Source organism: Squalius cephalus (genome assembly GCF_949319135.1).
Source record: "Squalius cephalus genome assembly, chromosome: 9".
Taxonomy (NCBI): domain Eukaryota; kingdom Metazoa; phylum Chordata; class Actinopteri; order Cypriniformes; family Leuciscidae; genus Squalius; species Squalius cephalus.
The window spans coordinates 41,113,602-41,126,662 of NC_137130.1; positions in this window are offsets into that span (position 1 = coordinate 41,113,602).

Sequence of the window (13,061 nt, forward strand, 5' to 3'; positions counted from 1 at the left end):
GGATGAAAACCGCACTATTCCTCCTGGATCCGAGGTTCTTCTATCGGCCGTGTTCTCCTCTCCAGTACCCTGGCATAGACTTTCCCGGGGAGGCTGAGAAGTGTGATCCCCCTATAGTTGGAGCACACCCTCCAGTCCCCCTTCTTAAAAAGAGGGACCACCACCCAGGTCTGCCAGTCCAAGGGCACTGTCCCCGACCGCCACGCGATGTTGCAGAGGCATGTCAGCCAAGACAGCCCCACAACATCCAGAGACTTGAGGTACGCAGGACGGATCTCATCCACCCACGGTGCCTTGCCACCGAAGGAGTTTCTTGACTACCTCAGTGACTTCAGCTTGGGTGATGGACGAGTCCACCTCTGAGCCCTCAGCCTCTGCTTCCTCAATGGAAGACGTGTCGGTGGGATAGAGGAGATTCTCGAAATATTCATTCCACCGTCCGATGACATCCCCAGTCGATGTCTGCCCACCTCCACTGAAAACAGCATTGGTAGGGCACTGCTTCCCTCTCCTGAGGCGCCGGACGGTTTGTCAGAATCTCTTAGGCTGACTGGTAGTCCTTCTCCATGGCCTCACCGAACTCCTCCCAGGCCCGATTTTTTGCCTCCACAACCACCCGGGCTGCAGTCCGCTTGGCCTGTCGGTACCTGTCAGCTGCCTCAGGAGTCCCTCAAGCCAGCCAGGCCCGATAAGACTCCTTCTTCAGCATTACGGCATCCCTTACTTCCGGTGTCCACCACCGGGTTCGGGGATTGCCACTGCCGCCAAATCCACTACGCACTTATCCCCTTATGTCCTTACTGTAGGTGGTGAGCCCGCGGGAGGGCGGCTCCATGTCGCTCCTTCGGGCTGAGCCTCGCCCCCATGGGGGGAGGCCCAGCCACCAGGCGCTCGCATACGAGCCCCAACCCCGGGACTGGCTCCAGGGTGGGGCCCCGGCTACGCCATGCCGGGCGACATCACGGTCCTTGAATTTATCATCATCATAAGGGGCTTCTGAACCGCTCTTAGTCTGACCCGTCACCTACAGATGGTGGACAACCAGAATGAGACTTTTACCGCCGCCGTTCCCGCGGCGGCAAAATTGGGATGTGTATTTGCTGCCTTTTACCGCTGAGTGGCGCTGTAATCACAGACTTTTAAAAGTGTCAGTTCATTCTCTTTATGACGTAATCTGCCGCGGCAGTAATCTGAGCTGAGGTAATAAATAAAATTCAAGATAAATATTGTGGTTAAACGAATTCAAATTCATTAAATTTAAACAAAGTAGACACACGTTAACATTGTGTGCCCAGTTTTTCTATAATTTAGAAAGGCTATGTCAATAGGTTACTTGTCATTTACTTCGTGTTATTTTAATGTGTTTGTAGATTTATTAACTGAAACATAACAGTGAAATAAATTAAAATAATTTACCGTAAAATTAAAAAATTTTCAGGACTTGCAGTTACTAACCGATGTTAGTCGGTTTAAGCATTCTTTGTTATATTCAGAATTAAATAGGCTTACATGTTGTTATGATTATCAATTGAATTATTTAATAAATAATCAACCACAATGCCTATTACTGCCGCAGCAAAAATAAACCAGTCGAATTTCAAAGTCGTTCGCGAAATGACTAGGCTATACCGGGTGGCGCAAGTGACAGGGCAAAACAGCAGCAACTGCGGCATTTTAAAAGGTAAGTTTCCTATCTGTTTATTTAAAAAAAAAAAAAAAAACATGGCGCAAGATCTTGTAAAAAAAAAACAACAACTTTTTTTCATTATTTGAACAAAAATGAGACTGATTGAATATGTAAAAATATAAACAAACAAAGCAGAGAAAATAGTAGACCTAGGCTATACAGACTATAGCTCTGTGGTCAATGCATTAACAATAGCCTCTCGGAGCTTCAAACGATCTGAGATCGAATCTCAGTGTAGCCAACAGTGTTTATGTTTTTCCGTTCTTGATGCTTAAATATGCATCTGTTTATTAAAGTCAATCATCTTGTTTAATTATCAATTGTAGCCTACATTACAACATAAATTTGCTACATTCCAGTTGAGCCGCTGCAAAGACGACACATCTGATGAAGGAAGACTGTCAGCCGATTGCACCAGAAAATGAAGATGATGAAGCGCGTCTTTAATCTGCTAAATTATTTTTTGTGTGTGTGTGAATCATTCACGAGATTGAGATGACTGGCAGTGATACCCGGCCATAGCAACGGAAGACATTTTTCAAAACAGATCGAACAAATCAGAAAAATACTTTCAATACAGTATTGCTTTCAATTAAAAAATAAACAATGAAAATGTAAAAGAAAAAGAAAATTAATTAAGTTTGAAAACCCATCGCACATTTCAAGGTATGAATAAAGTGTCGGGACAGTTTATTTATTTAAACAGGGTTCCATCGATAGAGTTTATTCCCTTTGTGATGCAAAATAAGAAACACAGAATCTTATTCTTGCAACATTGTCAAAGAAATTGCAGCTAAATTAAAAAATTAAAACGGTACAAAACGAAAAAAGTTCAAAGCAAAATAAATTAAGAACAGGCGTTTTTCTTTGCCTCTCTCGCGCTGGATATTTTTTTAGTAAGTTTGGTCTCCCTCACTGCGCGCGGCGGGTCTTTCTCGAAATTAAGCATTTCAGCGTAAAAAAACACCATACAGCTGATAATACTGTATATGTCGCTGTGTGTCATCCACACAAATCACGAAAGAAAAAACTGTAACAAATAGCTTTTGTTCCTTCAAAGATACTGTAACGGTGGTGGCCGCCCTAACCTAAATTAATTATTTTAAAGAAAACCTTCGGGCGCCAGACAGGATTAAACCTGTCAAAAATTAACTTAACCCAGGATAGCAGAAAATGTAACCACCTGTTACACAACAAATAATAATAATAATCCCAGAAAAAAGGTCATTTCACAAGGAATATTTATTCTTCCATATGTTCAAAATCATAATCACACAGAAAACGAAATGGACAAAAAAATAAAATTAAACAAAATAAGAAATGAAGTTCACAGCGGTCTCTGGTCTTTGAGATCCGAGCCCCGTGCCAGGAACCGACCGCGTCACGCACGTTTGCAGGTATTGAAAGCACCAATGAGTATTGCGAGTCACCAGACACCAAGATAAGTGGATAAGCGGTTTTTTGCTTTGTCTTCAGGACAGCTCATGACAGTTGGTCTGGAAGTGCAATGCTTCAGTCACGCACCAGACATCATACACATGAAACAGCTGATTGACACGCAGCCGTCTTTCCACCATAACCTCACTCATACGGGCAACATCATGTGCAAACAAACGGATGACGCTTCTGATTCAGGTACGACACACTCCCTTTAAATACAACTTCCTTCCGTTGTTAATTGACACTCCACCCAAAATCACGCTAAAATGAAAGTGAAAGTAAACAATGTTGTGGGACAGATTCTCTTGTTTGCCACACTCTCCCCCCCTAGAAGAAAACAACCTATGGTTGTTTAGAAGAGAGAAAACGCAGATTAAAATCCTAGAAAATCTTCGTCATCAGAGGATTCTTGAAATATATCCAGGAGTTTTTTCTTTTCTTGCATCTCCAATTCCTCAGCCGTTGGATAACACATTTTTATGTTGCAAACATGCGCTGTACGTACGTCTTCTCCAGTGTCTTCAAGGGCTATTTGATAGTTCAACGGACCCAGCTGCTTGATAATGCGGTAAGGACCTTTCCATTTTTGGGCTAGTTTTGCGCTAAATTTACGCTGTGCATTAGACTGTGGAAAGTTACGCAACCATACTCGATCCTTGCTTTTGAATGTTACATCTCTCCTATTCTTGTTATAGTTCCTCAGTTGTCTCATTTTGGCTTTCTTGCTGTTTTCTTTGGCTTGAGTTTGCAGATGATGAAGATGATGCACTACATCATACGAGGCGGCGTCTGGGGTTAGATTAGGCCCAGAGAGTATTTTGTCCATTGGACTTTGGAGTTTTCTACCCAGCTGGAGTTCTGCTGGGGTTAATCCAGTGGTCTCTTGAACGGCTGAATTAAGGGCGAATCTGAATTCTGGTAAGAACTGGTCCCACCTCTGATGGTTGTCGTCCACATAGGCTGCCATCATGCTCTTGAGATTTCGATTAACTCTTTCTGTCATGTTGGTTTGGGGGTGATAGGATGTAGTTAATTTGGGAGTAACACTCCAGTTCTCACATAACTCTCTGAAAACAGATGAAACAAACTGAGCGCCTCTGTCTGAGAGAACGAAGTCTGGTACGCCCCACCGTGTCAGGATGTCTTTTCTGAAGATGGAGGCAACATTCTTTGCTGTGGCACTCCGAATGGGGAACAACTCAACCCATCGAGAATAATAATCAACAAAGACCAGCAGGTATTCATTTTGATTTGGGCTACGTGGCAACGGACCCATGAGGTCGACTCCCAGCATTTGGTTTGGGCGGCTTGTTGTGATTTGCTGTAGTTTTCCAGCAGGCTTCCTGTTATCACTTTTCAGAGTTTGACATTTAACACAGGTCCTCACATGCTGTTTCACCGCTGACCACATGCCTGGCCAAAATGCTACTTCCTGAAGTCGCTTATAGGTCTTGTAGATTCCTCCATGGCCACAGATGGGAGTGGAGTGATAGTACTGGAGAAGAGTGGATCGGAGACTACTGGGAATGTAGATTCTGTAATGCAGTTGGTTATTTGTCAGGTATGTTTTGTGATACAATTTGTCCTCAATTATTTCGTACCGGTCAATCAGACTGGCACAATTATCTGCAACTGCTTGCAATAATTTTGTAACTTCGGGGTCTTTGTGCTGTTCTTCCCACAGGACAACATCTGATACAGGCAGTGCTGGATCTTTTCCGCTGGTGTACAAGTTGCATCCTGGGGTAACCGAAGATCTGGATAGAGCATCCGGAGCTACATTTAGCTTCCCTTTTCGGTACTCAATAACAAAATCGAATTTCTGCAATCGCAGGACCCAACGAATGAGGCGGCTGGTGGTTTTCGTGGAGTTCATGACCCATTGCAGCGCAGCATGGTCGGTAACAACTGTAAAAAGCTTGTGCTCCAAGTAATGTTGCCACTTTTCCAGGGCCCAGATCACTGCAAGACATTCTTTCTCCGTTGCAGTATAATTGAGTTCGGCCCCAGTTAAGGTTCGGCTTGCATAGGCTATAACCTCCTCTCTGCCTACGTCCCTACGTTGTGCTAATATGGCACCCAGGCCGATGTCACTGGCATCGGTGTAAACGATGAATGGCCGCTGAAGATCGGGATGGCCCAGAATGGGAGGTGAGGTGAGGTGAGACTTAAGCTGGTCAAAAGCTTGCTGACACTGAATTGACCATTGAAAACTATGTCCCTTCTTTTTCAGTGCGTTGAGGGGTTCAGTAATCTTGGAAAAATTCGGGACGAAACGGTGATACCACCCTGCTAACCCGAGGAACCGCTGAACTTCCTTCAAGTTCGTAGGCACAGGATAGGCATGAATGGCTTCAGTCTTACATGGGTCTGCTGAAATGCCCTTGACACTTACAACATGTCCTAGGAAGGTGAGTTCTTGAAGACAGAATTTACTTTTCCTCAAGTTTATGGTGAGACCAGCAGTTTCTAGTCTATTGAGGACAGTCTGGAGGTCGTGGAAATGCTGAGTTATTGAAGACGAGTACACAATGATGTCATCGATGTACACAAAGCATATTTTTCTCCTTAGTTCTCCCAGAACTGTCTCCATGAGCCTCTGAAAAGTTGCGGGAGCATTTTTGAGACCAAACGGCATAACATTAAATTGATAGAGACCTGCAGGAGTGATGAAGGCTGTCTTGGTTTTGCTGTTGGAGTCCATGGTCACCTGCCAATATCCGCTGTTTAGATCAATCGTTGAGAAGATGGCTGCCCCAGAGAGTGATTCCAGAATTTCTGTTATATTGGGAAGAGGGTAAGCGTCACTTTCTGTTACAGAATTAACTTTTCTATAATCCACACAGAATCTAAATTTGCCGTCTTTTTTGGGTACTAAGACCACCGGTGATGCCCAACCAGAGTGGGATGGTTCAACTATTCCTTGCCTCAACATCTCATCAAGTTGCTCCTCCAGGGCAAGTTGCTTGAGGGGAGACAAACGGTATGGCCGTTGTTTAATGGGGACTTGGCTGGTGGCATAGATGCTGTGTTGGAGAACCTCAGTACGTCCAGTACGGAGAGTACACACCTGAGGGCTTTCGTTCAGGATTTGGAGTAACTGTAGCTTTTCATCAAAGGGTAAATGAGCAGCGTCCACAGCATTTTTTATCAATGTCTTTTCATCAATACCGTCCGGGTGTTGAATTTGCAATGGTGATGATGGAGGGGGCACAGAAGTTAATAAGGAAAGGTTTTGTGTGGCTTCCTTAAATTGACACCTCTCTTTTTGGGGACTTACATTTGGCACACTTGGATTTCCTGGTTGAAAGGGGTACTCTTTTGAAGGATCCAGCTTGAAGGAGTATTTTTGATCAATGACATTGAGTTGCAGCCCACTGAAGAAAATAAAGTCCAACCCCAAGACTACAGCATAGGCTAGAGCTTGGGATGAAAGTACAGCAGTAGGTAAGGTAAATGCTTGGTCATGTAAATTAATGGTGGTATTCAGCCATCCTAATGGAATCTCTGCTTTTCCATTCGCCAGATAAAGAGGACCACGGCACCATGGTTGCAGCTGGTCTGGGGATGTAAGCTGCCTCATGAGATTCTCATTGATGAGTGTGTAGCTTGCACCCGTGTCCACAATGGCCTTACCTGACCAGGCATTGATGCAAAGGGGAACAACTAGTTGTTGAGGTATCGCTACACGTTCATTAGAGCTTGTAGATGAGGAGGAGGTTGTCTTGGTTGCTGATTGTGACTTATGAATTCTTGTTGCAGCAACAGAGTTGTTGGACGGATGACCACCTAACTTGGGGTGATAAGGTTGTTTGCCGCTGGTGGAATACTGTGGACCAGATGTTTGAGGTGACTGGGGAGAGGTATAGTGTGGACATTTTCCTGGTGGATGCTGTCCTCTACATCTCCAACACTGAACTGGGATTTTCTCAGTAGGTTGGTTTGAGGAGGGTCTTTGTGATGTGGCTTGATGCTTTGGGCCCATTCGACCACAATCATAACGAAGCTGTTGCTCATAATCTCTTTCCAGTTGATGTCCTAATTTTACCAGCTCTTCCACAGTATTCACCCGGCTACGCAATTGGCTGGCAAGGTACGGCTTAATATTCTTGAGTATCATCTTCACAATCTCACCCTCTGTAAGATCTGCCTTCCATCTTTTACAGAGAGCTCTGTAAGAAAACGCAAAGTCTCTAATAGATTCTGTTTCTCTTTGGATCCTAGTACGGACACGTTCAGCCAGTTCGTCCTCATAATCCTCAGAAAGGAAAGCAGATAGAAATGCAGTCTCAAACTCATTCCAAGTGGTTATGGTGGACCGTCTGACTTCCCACCAGTCACGTGCTGTTCCGTACAAGACAGTACGGAAGGTAGCCAGGATGTCTGCGTCTGTCAGGGGATGTATAGCCAAAAAATCCTGACATTTGGTTAAGTACAATAGGGGGTCTACATCGTCTGAAGGCCTTCCAAATGTGGGGAAATTTAATTTGATATGGTCACTTTTAATCACAGATGTTAAAGGAGGGGTTGAAGAAGTTGAAGGAGTCACTGGAGCAGAAGGAGATGGCTGGGATGAAGTACTGCTAGTGCTGGGATCTGATGGTGTCAATACACTTAACTTTTGTTGATCTGCACTTTTTTTGACACTTTGAAATCCTTTCTCCACTTCACTTTTCAACTCTTTGAAACCGGTGAGACATTGGTCAGTTTGGATAACACATTGTTGGAGTTGTGAAGTTATCTTATTATGGCTTGTTTGGAAAGTGTTCTGAACAGCTTTGATGTCCTGCTGAACCTCTGCTTGGAGTTGATCAACCATGAATCGTAGTTCGGACACCAAGGTAGATTCCACCTTCTGGAGTTCTTCCGTGATCATTAACTTCATCGCTTTAGTCAGGTTATCTGCTTCAGTTTCCTCTTGTTGCTTAGTGGTAGTAAACAGGGTTAATACTTGATTTTTGTTATCCTCCACTTTTGCAGCAAGATCAGCAATCTGGCTCTGGTGATGAGAAGAGGTATCTTTCACTTCCTGGGTAAGTTCATTCACTTTTCTTTCTTGTCTTGCCATTAAGTCAAACAAGGTATCCCAGTTCCCTTGTACCCGGGCAGTGACTTCTTGTATTTCCCTTCCAGGAGTTGGTAGAATGTTGGGCAGGTCATGTTGTGCTACTGAAGAAGGAGTTCCACCTTCAGATGAGGTGCAAAGTTGCATGTTATCCACTTGTGGTGCCCAGGTGAGAGTTTGCACTGGAGTGCTCCCAGCCGGAACAGGAGTGGACATGTGCACACGGGTTCCAGGATGAACAGGGCTGAGTGGAGTGGGGGTATGGTAGAACACAGGAGCACATGGAGGTGGTACCAGAGGCATCCACGGTCGCAGTGCAGGCGGCCATACTGGAGTTGAGATGTCTGGTGGAGGCTCAATTTCCACAAAAGTAGTTTGGGAAGGAGGGGTATGCGCCATGATTGTTGTGATTGAGTGTAAGAATGTTGAGTGTGAAAAACAATAAATATCAGTAAATGTGTGTCAGTTTGTTTGTCCCTGAAATATTTCTACTAAACAACAAAATACAACTTTTCACAACTGTTCAATCAGTATTATCTCAAAAACACTAAGTAAATCAAAAACAATAAGTATTCAAAGTAAGTCACCTTCACTTATTTCAATTATTCAAACGTTTATCAATTACTGTGACACCTTAGAGATAACACTCTAATTGTTCAATTAGCGTTCACAGGTTATACACACAAAAAAAAAACAATTTGCACAAGCATAAACAATTTCAATTTCAAACAACAGACAATTTCATTGTTTCACCAATTTTCTATCAAAAAAAAAGTATATATAAAGTTTTCAAATCACAATACTGTTTTTTTTTTTTTTTTTTTCTTAAGTGTTCAACCAGGTTTCAAGCCCGGTCCCTGTTCGGGCGCCACTCTGTAACGGTGGTGGCCGCCCTAACCTAAATTAATTATTTTAAAGAAAACCTTCGGGCGCCAGACAGGATTAAACCTGTCAAAAATTAACTTAACCCAGGATAGCAGAAAATGTAACCACCTGTTACACAACAAATAATAATAATAATCCCAGAAAAAAGGTCATTTCACAAGGAATATTTATTCTTCCATATGTTCAAAATCATAATCACACAGAAAACGAAATGGACAAAAAAATAAAATTAAACAAAATAAGAAATGAAGTTCACAGCGGTCTCTGGTCTTTGAGATCCGAGCCCCGTGCCAGGAACCGACCGCGTCACGCACGTTTGCAGGTATTGAAAGCACCAATGAGTATTGCGAGTCACCAGACACCAAGATAAGTGGATAAGCGGTTTTTTGCTTTGTCTTCAGGACAGCTCATGACAGTTGGTCTGGAAGTGCAATGCTTCAGTCACGCACCAGACATCATACACATGAAACAGCTGATTGACACGCAGCCGTCTTTCCACCATAACCTCACTCATACGGGCAACATCATGTGCAAACAAACGGATGACGCTTCTGATTCAGGTACGACACACTCCCTTTAAATACAACTTCCTTCCGTTGTTAATTGACACTCCACCCAAAATCACGCTAAAATGAAAGTGAAAGTAAACAATGTTGTGGGACAGATTCTCTTGTTTGCCACAATACAACATGCCTTGCTGAATTCACCTCACAATAAAACGAGGTGGGTCGCGAATTAAAGAGCTCTGTATCTGCTAAATTGAAATTGTGTGTGGAAAACCTTTAAATACAATCAATAAAACTACAATATATAATTTAATAAGATATAAGGCCTACTGTACATAGGCTATGGACTTTTGGAGATTTTGAGATTAATCCTTAAAAGAATTTTGCCTTTGCCTGCTCATCAGGGTTGCGTTTCCCGAAAGCATCGTTGGCAACTATGGTCGCAAGTTCATCGCAATGTCCATTGAACTCTATTGGTAACGACGGAACTTGCGACCATAGTTGGCCAACGATGCTTTCGGGAAACGCACCCCAGGCTGGCTCCGACACTCTCCATATGAAAGACGGAACATTAACACCTCTGTCCTGCACCCCCACGATAAAGCAACTATTGCCTTCTCCAAACCCCCCACAGGCTAGCTGAGTTTGCAAAACAAAACAAAGAGTTTGCCACTCGTCGTGGTGTGCCAAAACACTTAGGGGAGCGCGGGGCACAACCTAACGCGGGGTTAGTTGTAACACGCTTGTTTTAAATACTTCCGCACATGCTTGGATGACGAAACTTTGTTTATTTACTAGTTGCCATATCAACACTATATAGAAAAAAAAAATCCGCCAAAATTATTTTATTTTTGGAAGATATCCATACACATTTATTAAACCATAGCAAAAGTAAATTTCTTACTTAAGTTAATTTTTCATCTCTATTTTTTGTGTTTATTTAAAATAAGACAAATCTGATATTATTTTAATCTCCAAGATGTTATTTAACAGTTGAGATAGTTATTTAATGTTTCGCTAACTAGCAGAAGACACTAGCAGGGTTTAAATCCCAGTTGTGCAGGCGGGGGCATGTTTGTAACACTGCGTTACAATGTGCCCCTATTAGAAATATGCTATTATATTCTATACTTTTATTAATTTTATTGAGAAAACGTGAGAAAAAGGTGAATAAAGACTGAGTGTCAATGTTCAGAAATTACTAATTATTTATTTGTTTTGAACTATGTTGTATAGCTGTGTTTTCATGTGTTCGTAGTCAAAACTCAAAAATTAGTTTCTATTTAATTATTAAAAATTGCCATTATTTTATATGAAAAAGTTTTTTAATTGTATTTTATTTAGAAAATATTTTAGTTTGTTTTGTATATTTTTTTTATTAGATCAGATAACATTTTAAGCTGCCATATGTTATGTTACAATGTGCCCCTCACATGTTACAATGTACCCCACCTATGGGGCATGTTGTCACATTTCACTTCCATTCTTTCGGGGTATATCAAGAAAAAAGTATATACTGTATTAATAAAACAAAAACACATAATTGTAGTAGACATGTGGGAAATTAATGTGGGAAAAAAATAAATACTCTGAACCATAAGTAGATTTACACAAACTGAGAAAGTCAAAAAGCGTTAGGTTGTGCCCCGCTCTCCCCTAATTATAAACTTCAATATTTCATTCAAAACAATCTCAAAACGCTTTGTGACATTTTGAAAAGCCGTGGATGCATTACTGCCACTGGAACCATGAACGCAACAGAATACTGGTTCTGATTTTATTGTTTGTCGTTTAAACGTCACATACATATATATATATATATATATATATTATTTATTTTTTTTTATTTTTTTATTTTTTTTAAAGAACTGCTTTTGAAATTACGATTGGAATTATTATAGGCTACAGAGGTAAAGTCATTGGTGATTTTATTTTGTAAATAGGCTATAAGCAAAAAACTATGTTTTAGAACTAGACAAATCTCTCTGCATCAACAATAGACTATAAAATGCATTAATAGGCTAATATAAAAACATCAGTAGTCCAAGTTAGTTCGGGATTCGAACCCGTGTCATCTAAATGATCGTAACGTAAGTTCAACCACTTGGCCACGATTCACTCGTTGCTACATGGCCTAACGTTCCAGTGTGTGTTCGCTCACACGAGCGAGAAGCGCTCTTCATTCAAATGAACGCGCCGCCGCGTTTGTCGAACACTAATTCAACATGCCAGAATAAAACCTGGCTTTAGAACAATGCATAGCGCCACTCGTCGTGGTGTGCCAAAAAAATTACAATAATTTAGTTTCATTTATTTCAGTGTTAATGTTTGAGTTAAAAAAATCCTCTACAAATTAAATTAACACAAAGTCGGCTATAAGAGGCCTTTATAGGCTACGCAAAAAAGCAAAGGGCTTACAGTCTTAACATTTAGGCTACTTTGCTTAAATTCGATACATTTATTTTCAGTAGGGCCTAATAAATTTGTAGGGATGTAATTTCAGTATGCTTTACCAACGCTATGTATTCAATTAAAGTTCCAAGAGGTCTGGTCTCTATATTTCCTTCCCAGCTGACACTAATATGCAAGTGCACAGCAAAAATCACAACTTGTGCTTGCTGGAACGCAAGTTATTTAAGGTGTCTCAACTGTACACAGTCTACCCTACAGTGTGAATTCGTTACAAGGTTTCATTAAATTAAATTAATGTGCAGCAATTTGTACAAATAGAGTCTATAGGCCTACTATAAATAATCTCATTTAGTATCATATTTGTTAAAATATTATAATGTTATTTTTTTCCATCTATGTTGAATATGAAAAGTGAACAGCACGAGTAAGATAGAATGCATTATATCGAGAGATGATATGGAGTGGGTCAGACATGATTTTGACCACTTCATTAAGTTTTGTTTAGTAGAAAACCTTTCTTTAAAGTGAATTTCGTTTTCTATAAATTGTATCTTAATTTTAATCAATTTTTCATCAACCAATTTCCTGGATTTAATAAGTAAGAGAAGCAAATATAACAGACACTAATCATGGAGGCGCCCGCGCGGTCACTTGCATTGCACGTCAGCTGGAGAGCATCTCATCCTCCTAACTTAACGAAACTCAGCGTATGCCTCACACAGACATGATAAATACATCAAATACACAAAGCTTGAAATGTCTTCAAACGAAATAATTCAAAACGAAAAGAAAAAGGCTACTCTCTGATTATGTCTTTATGTGCATTTCTCTCTAGGTGCGTTCACTACAAATATGGCGATCGTCAACTTCATCTTTGCAGGCGACACTGTCAGAAAACATTAGTTTATTGATAAAAATCAAGCACGCATCACCGGATTTACAAATGCACATCTTGCTTGTTGCACGCAGACATATTATGTCGAAAAAACGAAATATTATGTTGAAATAACATTATTATTAATAATACATCTTTTAGAATATTTGATTAAATGCTGATTGTTGTGCT